Source organism: Dasypus novemcinctus, chromosome 16 (genome assembly GCF_030445035.2).
Source record: "Dasypus novemcinctus isolate mDasNov1 chromosome 16, mDasNov1.1.hap2, whole genome shotgun sequence".
Taxonomy (NCBI): Eukaryota; Metazoa; Chordata; class Mammalia; order Cingulata; family Dasypodidae; genus Dasypus; species Dasypus novemcinctus.
Window position 1 is genome coordinate 46068326 of NC_080688.1, and position 15844 is coordinate 46084169.

The following is a 15844-nucleotide window of genomic DNA, read 5'->3' on the forward strand; positions in this document are numbered from 1 at the left end:
CCCTACAAGGGTTTACAGTTAAACAATACCTAGCCCAACAGAATAAGGGGAAATGCTTCACCTGCGGGGAAGAAGGCCACTTTGCCAGGAACTGCAAGGGCCAACCGGTTACAAGAGGGAAGGGCACTACCCCTAGGTTATGTCCTAGATGCCAATGGGGAAAGCATTGGGCTAACGAATGTAAGTCAAAAATGGACGCTCAAGGTCAGCCTTTACCTTCCCTCCAGGGAAACGGGAATGGGGCCAGCCCCAGGCCCCCAGAACCAAACAAGTTTATGGGGCAATCAACTTTGTTCCACCCAGCAACAATCCATTTCAGACCCCTGTAGAGTCACCCCAGGAAGTGCAGCATTGGACCTCTGTACCACCACCCACACAGTATTAACACCTCAGTTGGGGGTACAAACCTTATCAACGGGCTTGTATGGTCCCCTGCCGCATAATACTTCTGGTTTACTAATTGGGAGAAGTAGCTCCACAATTAATGGGCTTCAAATTTCTCCTGGCGTTATCGATAATGATTATACCGGAGAAATAAAAATTATGGCATCCTCTCCACAAAATATTTCCACTATTCCCGCAGGACAAAGAATTGCCCAACTATTACTACTCCCATTAGTAGGCACAGATAGTAGAGTGAAAGGTTTTAAGTGCGGCTCAGGAGGATTTGGTTCCTCTGATGCATATTGGGCACAAGCTATTTCCGCCAGTAAACCTATGATGACCTTATGGTTGGACGGTAAGGAATTTAATGGGCTTGTAGACACCGGGGCAGATGTTACCATCTTAAAAAGAGAGGACTGGTCACTTAATTGGCCTCTCTCTCCCACCTTAACTAATTTAAAGGGCATAGGTCAGAGTCGAAATCCCAGAAAAAGCTCAAAATTACTAACCTGGAAGGATAAAGAAGGAAATCAGGGAACTATACAACCCTATGTGATATCGGGACTCCCCATTAATCTTTGGGGAAGGGATTTGCTTTCTCAAATAGGGCTTCTCATGTGTAGTCCCAATGATGTAGTCACAGCTCAAATGCTCTTGCAAGGGTTTAAACCGGGAAAAGGTTTAGGAAAATCTGAATCAGGCATTGCTCAACCCCTATCTATAAAGGGACAAAATAGCAAAAGGGGCCTGGGAAATTTTGCCTAGGGGTCGTTGATCTTCCTGTACCCCATGCAGACCAAATCACCTGGCTTTCAGATGAACCTGTATGGGTCGATCAATGGCCTTTATTTTTTGAAAAATTACAAGCTGCACAGCAGTTAGTACAGGAACCGCTGGCGGCAGGACATATTTTGGAGAGTAATTCACCCTGGAACACACCTATCTTTGTCATTAAGAAAAAATATGGAAAATGGAGTTATTGCAGGGCTTACGGGCAGTGAACAAAACCATGGTACATATGGGAACTCTGCAACCTGGTCTTCCATCTCCTGTTGCTATTCCTTTTGCTTATTATAAAATCATTATAGATCTGAAGGATTGCTTCTTACCATCCCATTACAGCCAAATGATCAGAAATGTTTCGCGTTTAGTCTTCCCTCTATCAATTTTAAGGAGCCTATGGAAAGATTCCAGTGGAGAGTTTTACCTCAGGGCATGACCAATAGCCCCACCTTATGCCAAAAATTTGTAGACATAGCCATATGAAATGTTAGGACTAAATGGAAAAATCTTTATATCATACATTATATGGATGGCATTCTGATGGCTGGCAGAGATGGGTAGGACGTCCTGAAGTGCTACCATGATATGGAGGTAACTTTGAAAGCACACGGGCTTCAAATTGCCCCTGATAAGGTGCAAGATCCGTATACTTACTTGGGATTCCAAATATCGGGGAACCAAATTACGAATCAAAAGGTAGAGCTTAGACTAGATAAATTAAAAACCCTTAATGATTTTCAAAAGCTCCTGGGAGACATAAATTGGCTCCTCCCATATTTAAAATTAACTATGGGAGATCTAAAACCGTTATTTAACATCCTACAGGGAGATCCCAACCCTAACTCCCCAAGAAATATTACCCCAGATGGACATCAAGCCCTCAAAATAGTGAAACAGGCTATTCAATCGCAATTCGTCACTGCCATAAACTATTATCAGCCCCTGCTTCTAGTCATATGTCAAACTTCCTTAACACCCACTGCAGTGTTCTGGCAAGCTGCTCCCATAATGTGGGTTCACCTACACGCATCACCTGCCAAAATAATCTACCCCTATTATTAGGCGATTGCAGACATTATTATATTAAGTAGGGAACAAAGTAAACGCTACTTTGGCAAAGAACCTGATACTATTATCCAGTCGTATACTAAGCACCAGGTCGATTGGCTTTTCCAAACCACTGACTGTTGGCCCATCGCCTGTGCATCATATACAGGGCAAATAGACAACCATTACCCCACTGACAAGCTTCTTAATTTTTTAAGTACCCATGATTTCGTATTCCCTACAAGAACATCTATGCAACCCATTGCTAACACCCTGTTAGTATTTACTGACAGGTCCTCCTCGGGAATGGCTGCTTACATCTTTAATGACAAAACTGTACAGTTTCAAACTCATTCAAAATCTGCACAGCTTACAGAACTACAAGCTGTCATAGTTGTGTTCTCTGCATTCCGAAGTGCCTCTTTTAACCTCTTCACGGATAGCGCTTATATAGCTCAGTCAGTCCCTTTACTTGAAATGGCCGCTCAAATAAAAAACGTCTCAGAGGCGGCTATTTTGTTCACTCAGCTGCAATCTCTTATTCATAAAAGGAATCACCCCTTTTTTATTGGTCACCTCAGAGCTCATTCCAATCTTCCGGGTCCCCTCACCCAAGGAAACCATTTGGCTGATCAGGCCACTCGGCTACTGTGCTATGTTAACCAGGGTGTGCATGACAACTCAAATAACCTTAACAAAGCTGTTAAAGCCCACCAGTTACATCATATTAACGCACATACTTTAAGGCTCATGTTCAGAATTACCCGAGAACAAGCCCGCCAAATTGTTAAAGGATGACCCTCCTGTGTAACCTTTTTACCTACACCTCATTTAGGAGTAAACCCCCGCGGTCTGATACCTAATGCCCTCTGGCAAATGGATGTAACTCATATTCCTGAATTTGGTAATCTGAAATATGTGCATGTTACAGTTGATAACTTTAGCGGATTTATCTTCGCTACCCCACACGGGAGAAGCAGGAAAGAATGTCATAGCGCATGTATTGGCAACCATGGCAGTACTGGGAACTCCACAACAAATAAAAACGGACAATGGCCCTGGATATACTGTCCATGCATTCGCCACATTTTGCCAGCATTTAGGCATAAAACACATCACAGGCATTCCATATAACCCCCAAGGGCAAGGTATAGTCGAAAGAGCGCATCTGTCTCTAAAAAATACTATCGAAAAAATTAAAAAGGGGTAGTGATATCCTGTCAGAGGATCCCCAAAAATCTATTATCCCACTCTCTTTTCATTTTAAATTTTTTAAGCTTAGACCAAAAGGGACATTCTGCAGCTGAGCGCTTCTGGCACTCTAACCCCAGCACTAACCATGCCACAGTTCTGTGGAAAGACCCAATGGATAATACTTGGCATGGACCTGATCCAATCCTAATATGGGGCAGAGGATCAGTTTGCATCTATTCAAAATAATTAGATGCAGCCAGGTGGCTGCCAGAACGATTGGTTAAACAAATGGATAATAACAATCTATCCAGGGTAGAGGACTCTCCCTGAGATGAATACTGCTTTCTTGAAGGAAAGTAACCAATGCTAAAACCAACGCAGCTGTGCAGCCCCCCTGGAATCCTCCTATGCAGCTTCGTCACCATCGTCGGAGCCCTTCTATTATACACCGGCACTCCGAGTGACTGGACCACGCTGGACAGATCCCTTCTACTTACTTTCTTTGTTAAGAAGCTTCAAGAAGACCTGGAGAAAAGAAGAAAGGAGCTGACTGACAACCCCCTGTGGAGTGGGATGAATGAACTATTGCCCTATCTACTCCCTTTCTTGGGACCTCTGCTTGGCTTACTAATACTTCTATCGCTAGGACCTATTCTCTTTAACAAGATTATGGCCTTTTTAAAGCAACAACTGGATGCCATAAAAATGCGACCCATCCAGGTCCACTATCATAGACTGGACATGGCCAACTACGACGAGGGGTCTAACCACTACTTGCAAAAGGATCCAGCTGATAGGCCTGATCCCAGACCATGAATATCTTGTCAGTATCTTCTGAGGCGCTGGACTGGTTAGTCAATGATGGGCAACTGGGCAAGGCATTCTCATGATAACAACCACCTAAGACAGAGACGTGGCCTTTTGCTGCCACAATTCTCAATGACAGCTAAGGTCTAATGAGATCATCTGTTTGCCAGCCCTGACCTAAGACAGGCACAGTCCCCCCAGAATGGGCCGTCTTGTCAGTCTTCCTTTTCTGCTAAAAATATTAAAGAAAAGGGGGACCTGTGGGAAGCTGCCTCTGGCACTGGTGTTGTATTGGCAATCTTGTTGCTAAATGCTATTTTTAGATACTAACCTGGTTAAGTTTCCATTTCCCCACCCTCGCTGTATAATTAAGTTTCTATCCTCATGCCACTCAGATGGTTGTTTTGAAACGTCTATGAAAAGACTTTGTGACATGGACCAATCAGATCTGTGGCATGAAACCTCATTCATCCCTGTCTATAAAGACCCCTGATTGACCCTCAATAAATGAGACTTGATCAGAATTCTGTCTTGTCTCCATTCTTTGTGTCTCTTGTCCCTTTTCATTTCCACTCCTTCCCTCAGGTCTTGGTTCAACTGATCCATGGGTTGGGTCACTGAGGAAATAAATCATTTCAATGTAAGAATATATATGCATCCAATCTATGTATTAAATTGTATAGAAGAATACAGTTTTGACAAGCAAAGCTTCAAAAACACCTGCTATTTACACTTTCTCAGGAAGTATATCAGTTACTCACTGAGATAATAATGTTATGTTACAAACAACCACAAAAACGTCAGTATGATATAATGATATACATTTATTTTTGCTGGCAAGTCTATAGGTCAATTGGGTATTCTGTTGATATTGGTCTGGTTTCACTCATTATGCCAGGACACATACAGCTAGCAAGATGTTGAATACTCCTGAGTACAGGAAAGCCTTGGAAGGACAAGTTTGCTCCCCTCCATTGGACCACTCAGCCTGAAGTATACTAGCCTAAGTTTGCTATAATGGTTGATTGTGGAATCCAAAAGAGAGAAAGCAGGAGTACATGAGGTCTCTTCAGGCCTAAGCTCAGAGCAGTCACACCATCCCTTCCCTATTGTTTATTGGCCAAAGTAAATTAATGGCTAGCCCAGATTCAAGGGGTGAAGAAACTGAATCCATTTCTTGAGGAGAGAAGCTAAAAAGTCAGATGAATGTGGGCATGGAATGAGAAGGAATAAAGAATCATGGCCATTTTGTAATCCTTTTACCACAGGAAGCTCCTTGAAGAGGAAATTCCACCAATAATGAGAATCAACATGAATGAGAAAGATAAAAAAAAAAAAAAGGAAAGGAAAGGAAAGGAAATTTATAAGATAAAAGCTGTGCAACAGACTTAAGGAGCAACTAGTTAGTGTGAGTGTAATTCTGATTGTTCCAGGATTGATTTTAAAAATATGAAATTAATTATCTACTGTATGTGACAGTTTGAAAGTATATTTGTACAATTAGGAGAAGACTTTTAAGTAGAAAACTGAGCAAATGGAGAAATAACACAATTATTAACTCCTGGGAATAGCACAAATGAGATTTTAGGAAATGGAAAATAATAGTGTTTACTATATGGTTCAGCATTTCATAAGATTTATATCCTAATTGTATAAATATGTATTATTGATGCAACCAAAATTATGATATATTAATACAATTGGGGATATAAGTGCATACTTAGAGTAGGAGACTACATCCTTATATTCCATAATGAAAATTCAATACATAATACCTAAAATTGACATAACCAAGGAGTAGCCTGTTATTTGGGATGTAGAGGTAAATTCCATATAGAACAGGAATGGGAGTGGAGGAGAAATATCCATGCATAATAAAACTGGTAGAAACATTTAACCCTTAACACTAGGTGTATTAGTCAGCCAAAGGGGTGCTGATGCAAAATACCAGGATTCGGTTCGTTTTTATAAAGGGTATTTATTTGGGTTAGAAGCTTACAGTTACCAGGCCATAAAGCATAAGTGACTTCCCTCACCAAAGTCTTCTGCCACATGTTGAAGTAAGATGACTGCCAACATCTGCCAGACTTCCTGGGTTCCTCTCTTCCTGGGGCTTGCCTCTTTCCGGGCTTAGTTGCTCTGTAATCTCCACAAGGTCAGCTGTAGACTAGGAGGCTCTCTAGGAATTCCTTTTACACAAGGCCAGCTATAAAATTTCAGGCAAACAGCTCTGTCTTTCTCTCTGGGGCTTCTGATGTGTTTAAGGAGCTGCCTCTATTCCTGTGTTTTCCTTCTGTATGTTCACTTCCTGGGCTGCAGCTCAAAACTCCAGCAGCAAAACTCCAACAGCAAAACTCCAACTTCAAAAAAAACTCCAACTCTGTCCTTTGCCATGTCTTTTACCCTACTGACATGGCTTAATCAAAGCCTTAATCATAATTTAATCATGCCCAGGTATAGACCAGTTTACAAACATAATCCAATATTTCTTTTTGGAATTCATCAATAATATCAAACCGCTACACTAGGTGTATGCATAATTTTGATAAATAAAAATTCAATTAAAGAAAACAACCAGCATAAAAGATTAGATCAGAGGGTGATCTGACACATAACATTGGAAGAGGTCCCAAAGCCAACTGAGGTTAGAGAAAAAAACTTAAACATATGAAGAGGTCATTCTATTATTTAAAATATTCTTGTAGTTAGAGAAGATGGAAAGAACACATTTTTTTTAAAGATTTATTTCTCCCTACCCCTCATTGATTTTTTTGTTTGTTTGTTTGCACTCACTGTCTGCTTTCTGAGCCCACTCACTGTGTGTTCTTCTGTGTCTGCTTGTCTTGTCTTTAAGCAGCACTGGTAACTGATCCTGGGACCTTCCAGAGTGGGAGAGATGCATTTAATCTCCTGCATCACTTCAGCTACCTGGTATGATGAGTCTTTTACTGTCCCTCTGACTCTTTTTTTTTTATTGCATCATCTTGCTTTGCCGGTTTTCCATGCAGCCCAGCAATTCTGCATGGGCCAGCACTCCTGCACAGGCCAGCTCTTTGCTCAGACCATCTTGCCTTCACCAGGAAGCCCTGGGAATTGAACCCTGGACCTCCTATATGGTAGATGGGAGCCCAATCACTTGAGTCACATCTGCTTCTCCATAATTCTTTATATATAGCTGAAAATAAATCTAATACTCAAATTCATCAAAAAGCATGCTGAGAAGGAAACTGAACCAATCTTACTTATGAATATAGATTGAAAAATTACAAATTAAATTCAATATTAACAAGTTTAACCAAGCAATGTTAGGGAATTTGTTATCATTATTTAGCACATCACTAAAATGTAAAATAAAAGCTAGAGAAACTGAAAAGTTATTTGATAAACATAAGTGGCAATTCCTAATAACTCTCTAAATAGAAAAAGAACAGAAGAAAAATATTTAAATATAATAAATAGCATTTACCAAAACCAATAGAAAATACCTTAAATAGAAAAGACAAAGGGGATGGTGATCCTACTGTTACTATTATTATTTAATATTATCTGGAAAGTTCTAGCATTTGCACTAATTAAATAAATTGAAATAACTGACATGAACGTTATTATATATGAAAACTAAAAAGGCAAGTAAAATAACAATATTTATTTCTTATAGTGGGAGATATCTCAAACTGGAAATGGGTGGAGAATATCTCACAAGAGAAACAAAACTCAAAATCAGAGAATTAGTTATAAATTAACAAAACTCAAGAACTATGTAAATAAAAACAATTACTTTTAAATTTTTAAAACAAATTCCTTGTTATAAATCTAGCAAGTCATTCTTAGAAGGACAGAATATCTTAATGTTCATTCTCCCCATATTAATGGAATATTTCACTGAATTCCAATAATCCCAGTATGGGTTATCTTAAGGTTCAGATAAAATGATCTTAATCTTCATATGAAAAACTAAATGTACAAGAACAGAGAGAAGAAAATGAAATTAATAAGGATAACCTCAACTTTCCAGATACCAAATTATATTTAGTTGAAGTAACCAAGTGGTAGGCACATAAATCAATGGAATAAAAAATAGAATCAAGATACACAACCAATAAATCCAGAATATGAACAATGTCATTCATGTAAAGCTATGTGTGTGTGTATCCTAGTGTGTAAAACAAAATAGACATGTGTATGGAAAAAATAAGGAAAAAATATGTGAGAGAAAAGAAAGAATACTTATTCTAACAAAACCTGAATATTGCCTCATGGAGACTCTTCCTTAATGCCTCATTATAGAGAGCAAATACATACCCAAATCTTAAACTGTACCTCACAGGGAGAAACAAACCTGTCTCAGATAATGTAAGAAGAGAGTGCAGATTACACCCATAGGTGATCAAAGAAAATTGAAAGTTATAAAAGGTCTATGTAAGTGTGAACAAAACAAAAACAACTAGCCTGGCAATTACATAAAATTCCTTTAGCAAGTAAAATAAATATGTAATATAAAACACAAAGACATACGCAACACAGAAAAACTAATACAAGGAAAGTTCCTACAAGGTCTCATTCCTCATGATAGAACCATTCATAGGATCAGCTAATATAAAGTAACAAACCAATAGAAAGCCTCTCAAAGAAATAATGTGGACCTAAGATAATGAAACCTAAGCAAAATCATTTCAGAACTAATGAGTAATTAAAAATAAGAAACACAACCGAAGCTAATAGATATGAAGACAATCAAACAGAAATAAACCTTTGAAATAAGAAATCCAACAAATGGTACAGAAAATATATTGAAGGCAAAGGAAACATTTTTTTAAGAAATTGTGAATAGAAAGGATTCAATATATTCCAGGAAAATATGACAGAGAACAATGAACACTAAAACCTTTCTTGGTCGAGTTACTGAGCATAAAAATAAAGTCAATATCAGATTTCCAGCAGTTAAAACAAGTCCTTTACAGCAGGGGAGAAAAAATAAGCATTTGTTTTATGCTTTTACACAGGAGAATTTAGTTCCTGCATAAACCAATGTTTACGAAGTTCTGAGAAAAGGAAGTGTAACATGGGAATAGTATACCAGCAAGATACTTTTCAAGTGTAAAGGTAATAGATTAAATCAAACATGAAAGATTCCATGGAAAATTGCACCCATCCCTTCTATAAAACGTCTTGATTTTAAATTCATTCAACTAAGTAATGAATCAAAATGAAAATCTTGGGAAAGGAGAAATGACTGTAATAGAATTGCTAGAGAGATTTCTTTAATTTTGCAAAATTATTGCTTAACTATTTTTTAATTTTTAAATTATTTTAAATGTTTTTAAGTTGTTTTAAATGTACAGCTAACACACATTACTTGGGACACATAATAGAATTGAAACTTCAAAATTATAAACTTGGAAAATATTTTGAAAGAACATAATGCAATAAACAAAAATCTAAAAGTGGGAAGAAAAGAATTAAAGGAAATTTGATTACCATGACCTCACATTTCATAGGAAAAAGTCAATATATTATAAACTTGAAATATTCAACAAATAAAATTTTCTTACCCTGTAAGTAAATACTGTAATTTTATTGTTCATTTTTCATAAACTTTCAGGGGGTTGCTAAGAAACCCTATCTTATAAGAATGGAAATACTCTCTTTTTTTCAATTTAGCATTTTCCTTAGTTTCTCTTCAGCTACTTATTTTTCTGTTCTTTTAAATTTAAGTAAAATTGAATTTAATAATTTCTGTTAAAATAATATACAAGATACCATTTTCTATTTATATAATTGCTTTTAATCTGTTATTCCAAATCATATAGCAAAAAGCCCATTAATGTTATGGTTACTGCTGACTAGAAAGACTCAGATTAATTATTTTGTCTTTTTACTAACGTTGCTGCATTGTTTATATTTTCAATATGTGCAACATATCAATTTTAAAGAAAAAGTACATTTTATTTTCTATGTATTATGCTTGCTAATACAAAAAAATCTCAGTAAAGTTGATGATTTTCTGACTCTGAAGCCAATATAAAGCTACAAGAGACTAGAAACTGAAAGAAAATATGGAAAATGTAGACAGTACACTATCAGTTACCTTGCTGTGGCGATTTTAACTAAATAAGTTAGAAAAGAATATGTATATGTATACACATATAAATGTATGTAAATATTCATATATATTAATAGAATATGACAATTGGTTTTACAAGCAAGATTATTTAGAAAACTCAATAGGATTTATTTAAAAATTATTGAATTAATAAAATTCATTAATTAACCCAGTTACTAAATAAACAGCTCCCATGCATATTGAAAATCTAGCAATAGGTGGTTAGAAAATTTACAAAAAGTGGATTAAGATATCTATAGTATAGAATGACTAAACTACACATTTTACAGAAGGAGATGTAAAAAAATAAAACTGAAGAGGAGAAAGAGAAATATGTAGGGGTAATGATTATGAAAGGGGAAACTTGAATACTGTAAAATAGTATAAAATCATGTGCATTAACTGCAACCTGGGAAACAATACCAGTAAAATCAAGAAAAAAGAAAATTGTGACACAGGCTCTGATGTAATTTTATCACATGCTAACAAAATAGACTAATTAAAGCAAAGTGCCATTGAGAACAGACTAGATGATGAGGTAATAATAGAAAGTTACACTGTGTGTGTATGTGAATGTATTAAGTGATACAGGAGGGAATTCACAGTAACATGTTGAAAAATGTGTTCATATCTAGGATATTTTTGTATTACCAGGTTGGTACAAAAGTATTGTGGTTTTGCATTGTTGAAATTTGCCATTTGATATAGGAATACATTCTTAAATAAATGTGGTGATGTTATACATCATTTTAAAGTGCATTTCTTGCTTTAAGTTTTTCCTAATGACATTACTTTCTGTTTATTTTATGCTTATTTTAGACTATGGAAATGATGTTAGACAAAAAGCAAATTCGAGCGATTTTCTTATTTGAATTCAAAACGGGTCGTAAAGCAGTGGAGACAATTTGCAACATCAACAATGCATTTGGACCGGAACTACTAACGAACATACAGTGCAGTGGTGGTTCAAGAAGTTTCGGAAAGGAGAGAAGAGCTTTGAAGATGAGGAGAGTAGTGACCACAGCAAGTTGACAACGACCAATTGAGAGCAATCATCTAAGCTGATCCTCTTTCATCTACATGAGAATTTGCCAAAGAACTCAATGTTGACCATTCTATGGTCATTCAGCACTTGAAGCAAATTGGAAAGGTGAAAAAGCTCGATAAATGAGTCCCTCATGAGCTGATGAAAATTTTAAAAATTGTTGTTTTGAAGTGTCATCCTCTCTTATTCTACACAACAACAATGAACCATTTCTCAGATTATGGCATGCTATGAAAAGTGGATATTATACAACAACTAGCAATGACTAGCTTAATGGATGGACTGAGAAGAAGCTCCAAAGCACTTCCCAAAGCCAAACTTGCACCAAAAAAGGTCAGGGTCACTGTTTGGTGTTCTGCTGCTGGTCTGATCCACTATAGCTTTCTGAATCCCAGCAAAACCATTATATCTGAGAAGCGTGCTCAGCAAATTGATGAGATGCATCAAAAACTGTAATGCCTACTGCCAACCTTGGTCAACAGAAAGGGCCCAGTTTTTCTCTACAACATCCAATTGCACATTGCACAAACACAGATTCAAAAGTTGAACAAATTGGGCTATGAATTTTGCCTCATCTGCCAAATTCACTTGACTTCTCACCAACCAACTACCGCTTCTTCAAGCATCTCTAAACTTTTTGCAGAAAAAACACTTCCACAACCAGCAGGATGCAGAAAATGCATTCTGAGAGTTCATCAAATCCTGAAGCATGGATTTTTACACTACAGGAACGAACAAACTTATTTCTCATTGGCAAAAATGTGTTGATTGTAATGGTTCTTATTTTGATTAATAAAGATATGTTTGAGCCTAGTTATAAAGGTTTAAAACTCACGGTCTGAAACAGCAATTTCTTTTGCACCAAACTAATACATCCCTAAATACATCAGAAACATAAATTTTTAGATATACAATAAAGGTGCAAGCAAAATTAAAAGTTAATATTCATGTAGCCTAAAGTGGGAGCAGGGAGGTTAAGAAAAGTTCTTTCTAATAATATTAATAATGAAAGAAGTTGTTAATCTGGGGAAGGGTGGGAGGTGTGGGGAATGGGGCAAATGGGAATCCCTAATAATTTGGGGAGTAACATTTTGTGTAATCTAAGTATCTTTTAAAAAATAAAAAATATATTTTAAAAAATTTAAAATTTAAAAGAAATAATGGATAAGTTTGAAACAAATTTTAATACTTGCCATATGACAAAAACTTCAGCTTACATACATTTGAAATACATATGTGAAAAAAGAAAATATTCATTATGCATACAAATGTCTGCAGAAAATTATTTATGTGTACAAATATATGTGTATTAGAATGTAAGTATATGCATTTATTCATTTAAGAAATCTTACAACTCCTTAAGAAATAGAGAACCTGCCAAATATTAAAACAGGAAAAGGGTGAAGAGACGATTTCCAAAAAGAAAATTCAAATGGACAATAAATACTTAAATTTTTTTCAATCTTACAGTAATGAGAGAAATAAACATTACAACAAAAGATACATTTTCCATATACTAGATTGGGTGTGTATACTCTTAGGTCATTTTGCCCAAGTATCTCCTGAGATGAGAGGTTCTCAACCTTTTTTGTTCCACAGACCCCTTTGCTATTTGGGTGAAAACCACAGACCCCTTACTAAGTCCATACTATAATGAATATTATTTAATAAATATATCACACCCACACTAACACATCCCCACAAAAATAATGTTATTTTTGAATGTCAATTCATGCTCAGGGCCCCTTTGTTAAGAACCCCTGCCTTAGATGAATTCCTTCATAGGGCCTAGAACTCTAAATAAGCACATAAATTACTTCTTTTGATCAGGGAAGCTTGAAAATGGCTTATATTGAACATGGTGGAAGATAATAATATGCACATACACACAAATATGGCTAAAATATATATATCCAAACTTGGTAATAATATAAGAAATGATTTAAAAAATAAGGGACAATTTTTAAAATCACCAATTATCAAAGAATTTTAAAAAACGAGAATGTTCATAGTGGCAAGTACACTGTTGAGGCTTGTACTTCATATACTCTGCTAGGAATGTGAATTTATCCAGGCTTTATTTTAGGACCTTGATATTATATATCAAAGGCTTGAATAGTACATTATTTTAACAAGCAATTCCACATCCTAAGACACCATCCTAAAGAAATAACTAACCAAGTAAACAAAAATTTATATAATCATTATGAAATATATTATTCAAAAATAGGAAGTCATCTATGTTTCTCAAAAACAGCAGCTAAATATGTATAAATGATAATATGATACAACTAGTAAAATAATTTTCCAATAATGTTTAATAACATAGAGAAATGCTCACAAAATAATGCTTGAAAACAGTTTAGATGTATATTTATAAAAATACACACCATAATATCAGGAGTGATTTTTTTGCTAAGTAGTGAAATTGTATTAGTTTTAGTATTTCTCCTTACAATTTCCAGTGATGCCCATTTTTACAATAAATGGACATCTACTGCTTATAAAACTGAAAAATAAACAGTATTAATAAGAGGAAAAAATAAAACTGTAGAGTAATGGAATTAACTTAAGATATTGCAACTAATTTACCTTGTTATGTATGATTCTCATTGATGACCCATTCAGCCAATGAAGAGTAACTTCAGAAAATCATTAGCCTTGTTATCAGACTTTCTGATTGAGTTTTAATTCTCTATTAAACCCTAATCCACCCTAATAGTTGCTCTAGCAAATTTCTATTGAGAGATAATTTGCCTGTTTCCCAAAACAGGTGTATACAATGTGACTGATGAAGGATAATTCTCAAGAGGAACTGAAAAATTAAAGTGAAGAAAACATCTCCACAATGAAAGTGGCTCCAAATGTCTAATAAAATTTTTAATTTTTCTCTTTGATTGTATCTCATTGTGGTTTTCATTGTTCTCCCTTGTTTCAGATGTGATTGGCCATTTGGATTCTCTTTCGTGAAGTATCTGTGTAAATCTTGCCCATTTTTTATTATATTATCTATTTTGTTATTGAACTGTGGGAGTTCTTCAAAACCCTAGATTTAGTCTTTTGTCTTTTTTCCTCTGCCTTTTCTTAAAATATTACCTTTGTCTATGGCTTTCTTTAGTTTTACTCTCCTTGTCTAAGACTTATTTTTATTTATTCTAAAAATCCGTTAGGCTACTTTAAATAGTTTCTTTCATCTGTTTTGGAATCAATCATTATTGGTCAAATAATTGCTTTGCCCCATTCTTTCCCACCTCTCCTGCTGGAACTGTTTGGTTTTATTTTTAGATTAATTTCATTTATTTATTTATCCCTACCCCTTCATTGTTTGCATTTGCTGTGTCTGCTTGTTGTGTGCTGGTCTTCTTTTCAGGAGGTACCAGGAACTGAATCCGGGACTCCAGTGTAGAAGTGAGGCGCTTAGTCACCTGAGCCACCTACACTCCCTGCTTTGTGGGTCTCTCATTAGGGTTTCCTCATGTCTCTTGTTGTGTCATCTTGTACCAGCTTACACCTGCCCGTCGCATCAGCTGTCTTGCTGGTCTTTAGGAGGCATCAGGAACTGAACCAGGACCTCCCATGTGGTAGGAGAGCGCTCTGTCACACGAGTCACATCTGCTTCTATCTGGAACTGTTTTTACAGTATTGGTGAATTTTATACAGCAATGATGGCAGGACAGGCTATTCTTGGTGCACTTTTTCTGCTGGATCTCACTAACGGTATTTTTAATTAAATGAATGGGTTTTGTCATTGCCCTTAAAACTTATTTATAGGAATTCCATGGACATAAGATAAAGAATCTTCCCTGAGAGGATCTGTGTTTGCTTCTTCCCTGTACCTATACATAAAACCAATAAAACCAATTAAGGACAAACTCAAACCAAGTATGGCTTTAAGCTGTCTAACTTAAACAGACTATGGTTATCTGTCTTCTAAATCTACTACAGGGCTGGTGTCTGAGCAGTAGCCAAAGCTTCTCAGATCTTTTGCTTTGTTTTTACCTTAACTTTTATGTCACTGGTCATTTAGTGCCAAAAAAAAAAAAAAAGAAGAACAGCAAAATAACAACAAAACCCTTCCTTGTAGATTGTTGCACTCTAAGTGCATGGTAGTAGGTTTAAATCTTTCGCACTTACCCTGAGTGTGGAATCCTTTCTCACACACACGCACACACACACATCATTTGCCCATTATCAGCAAATGCCTTGAGGGCAAAATTGATGTAGTGCCTTGCATTTCAAGTTACTATACTGGATTTAAGCTTTCCCTGACAATGGGCCAGGAAGTTCCCCATAATCTTGTCAAACCATCAAGGTAATTATGGTGATATTTAAACCTAATATATTTTGTCCAGTATTTTTGTCTTCAAGGAGATGGTTAGCTTCAATAACTCAGGCTACCATTATTGCAAGTGTAATTCTCCCATTTGTCTATTTCATTTGGCCACCCAAGAAAATGAAAAAGAACCTTATAAAATAAATAT